We start from the raw sequence: 3,680 nt of genomic DNA on the forward strand, positions 1-3,680 counted from the left end.
ATAATTTATTCCTTTTTGGTCACAAATAGCAATTAGTTCATCAATTAGAAAAACGATATTAATTTACAATTATTTGTTACCTTCCGGTTACACAAAAAATTGCTTGAAATTCCTGCGATAAAAATTTCGTGTGCATTTCATGAATTGGCTGGCTTACAAATGTATGCAGTCGCCATTGTTAAACTATACTTGCTAGAATTTTTGAGTGGTACCCTGAAAGATTGCAAAGCTATTATCAAAATTTACCACATGATGAATTATAATATTATGAATTCATTCAAAATGCCAAAAGATATTCAGTCTTAATTTCCGAGCTTCGCGGAGTGAATCTAATTGACATTTGTGGCTTTGTATTGTTTTAACAGTTCCAAACAATGTGTACTTCGGCCCTTATGTACCGGATTGTTCATATCCTGGGAGGTTGCACGCACTCTTTTCGTTAAAATACGATTCGGTCAACGAAAAAATATTACGAGATCGGGCCAAAATGAAAATGATGAAAATCGCGAGTGGCAAATTGAAGATACATACACTTGTTTAAATCGTAGTACACATTTCCTGGAATTTTGATGGTTGGATAATTGCTACGATTGCAGGTCGCAATAAAATGAACCCGTCATACCATGTTCTTATAGAATACAATGGGTTGATTTTGACACGTACGAGCGGATTAATTGATCAGGTGAGTGAAGCCTTATTAAATTTGTTTTAATACACGAATTTTAAAATGATTTTTTTTTATTTTTCAGATAAACAAACCAAACACAAATCTTTTGAGTTATTGGAATTAAAGTTTCTTATTAGCACAGTTTAAAACAAATCAACTTTCTTATCGAATGATTTGAAATAAATAATAAAATTCAATGTCTTACCACCTAACTAGAGCCTGTACTGTTCTCCCAGTAAAACGCATTGGTTGTATCGGATCATATTTAACACCGGCACGTTGAAAACCCAGATGTCAATTCAAAAAAGCTAGCTAAAATAGCCTGGCAACGTCTTGAAAAGTTCTCTGATGCATTTTGGGGCTCATATATCTCATCTGTCCCTTGGTCAATCCTCAATTCTGTATCAGTAGAGAGATTTCGCGCCCTTGAGCTGCAGTTGCTTATGTAAGGCGAAGTGTTATCATGAAAAGGACCTATAAAGTCGGGAATATACTATATAACACAATGACAATAGCGGACAGTTCTGCCTGCCAGCTGGAACCATATATGCATAAGTTCTATGATGTCTGGAAACAAACAACGCAAACTTTATTGTTCGACAGCTAATTGGCTCGGTGGTTAAATATGCTATTTTTCTTAAACGTGTCAAAACACTGTAACTAAATCAGCTGAGGAACTGGGATAATATGGAAAATTAGAAATTATGACTTGTAATCAAAACCTCATTAGACTATTTACATAATTATATAATGTTTCGGTTGTTACCATTTCTTAGGGTATAAAAATTTTGCAGATTTCAGGTAACGATTAGCTAAAATTATCATCTGCAGTGCTAAAATGGTTTATTATTGATCTAGCGGCCTTATTTTTACCTCAATAACAAACAAAATAGCCTGAATTCATAGCACTGTTTTTATAATGTTAGTAAAATGTTACTCAGGTGATTCAGAATATATCCAGTTCGATTAGCCGATACCGCTCCTCAAAGGGATAACACCCCTATATTTGGTTAGTGCCATTGTCATTAAACCCAAAATAATTTGCAAAAGGTCATAAATTCCCCAAATTTAAAAAAAATTCTCCAATAAAATCAAAATTCAAGAAAACCAATATGTAGTTACATGTAATCAGAAAAAAAATTACCTCCAGACGCTAACTACTTTTGACTCCAACCACACGACTTCGCCAGTCTAAATCGATTGACTCTATATGAAATGCCCCATCAACTAACATCCAGAACCTCACCACTTAATTAGAAAATTACTCTTATGTTTAAGTGAAACCAGACCTAGTATTTACCTTATCCAGCTACAACTTGTCAGAACTTCTCTGAATCAATCTGTAAACGTCATCTGTGAACGTCTAACATGGAAAAATTGTTAACATAAATGAATCCCATGTTTTTTCAGCTTTTATATAAATCAGTTCAAATCTGTCTCATCGGTTAAGGAATTTAGCACTACAAATCATTGTTTATTTTATTTATGGTCGGTATCACTTGGTCAAACTTCGTTTCTCCATAGTCTAGCTCAATAAAATAGGAGTGCTTGTCACAGATAAGATGTATCTAAGCGGAGCTAAATTCAAGAAGAACATTCTACTGTTCATAAACAGAAATGTAGCAACAAGATGTTTAATAAAAATATATAATTACAATTGTAATTTATCTAGTTACCATTAATTTAACACTTTCATCTTATAGTCTTCATGAAATGCAGGAATGTTTCTCTTCATTGTTTACTCCTCCTCCTCTTTGAAACGCCTTATCTGTGAAAGATTTATTTCCGCCTGACAAGAATTTAAACGTAGAAACGACAGGGTATGAAAGTGATACACGATTGTAATAAGAATGAATAAAAACAAAATGATTTGACTAGTACTAAATTCTTAAACACATGGTCATTTTGTTGATTGTGTCAAAGTTGTAAGCAACAATGTGGTTTTCATGTTACAATTTCCTGGATAGACTTCAAAGTACATGGTGGTTAAGTAATGATATTATGAGTAAAGAGTTGATCATGTGTAAGTAGAGTAGGGATAATACTTGTTACTGGTGTTGACACTAGGCCTATAAAAGAAATTCTCCGTACAGTGTTAAAAAATTAGGTAGGTAGTAGGAACATGGTTTTGGGGAATTTTTTATAAAACCTTTCAATTTGCGTGTTCAAACTAAACCAATACGCGGTGCTTAAGAGTACATAATTGATTATCTAAATCAACGATCATTTAACTTAAAAGTGCACAGTACCTGTCCATTTTACAAGTTGAAAAAGATTCTAAGGCTTAAAACTTTTAGTCAGCGTCAAAAATTGGTAGTCTTATAGGAAACAACTTTTCGGCTAAGAGATGGTACAGCACCATATTCACATTTAGGAAATTAACAAGACAAATACTCAGAATCGCATATTTCAATATCCACAGTGATTTAGCGTTTGAACACTGCGAAGAATGTATCATGATAACTCATCGTTGCTGAATATTTTTGTTGGGTATAAGTCCAACCAGTAGTTATATTCATTCCTGTTAAGTTTATATAATTCAACTTTTGGTTTTGCTAATATATACTTATGCGTAAGTGTTACGTAACTTGGACGTGACAATAATTTTACACCCAGCCAATAGATTGAGATAATAGACCGAATTCACAGGAATGTTCCAAGCATTGGTCCTGGGAAAGTAACTGTTGACTGACACGTTTTCTGATATGAATTTGAAGAAAGTGCGTACAAAATGAATCTAAATATCCACTTGTTTATACATAGTAAAGATTTTACTGAAAATAGCTGTTGTTTTAGTTAGATGAAAATTAACGCGATTGAATGTGATTTTAAATTGCCTAGAAAGTTTATCAGTATATCTAGGTGTTTATTTGTTTATAACATATGACAAGAGACATTTCATTTCTGATATAGATACAATTAATGAAGGGGTTATTAAAAGCGTTAATCTATGCATAACTGGATTTTTTTCTCTCACGAACGTCACCACAGATAGTAAACATATTGATTAAGG

This window comes from Mercenaria mercenaria, chromosome 3 (genome assembly GCF_021730395.1).
Source record: "Mercenaria mercenaria strain notata chromosome 3, MADL_Memer_1, whole genome shotgun sequence".
NCBI lineage: Eukaryota > Metazoa > Mollusca > Bivalvia > Venerida > Veneridae > Mercenaria > Mercenaria mercenaria.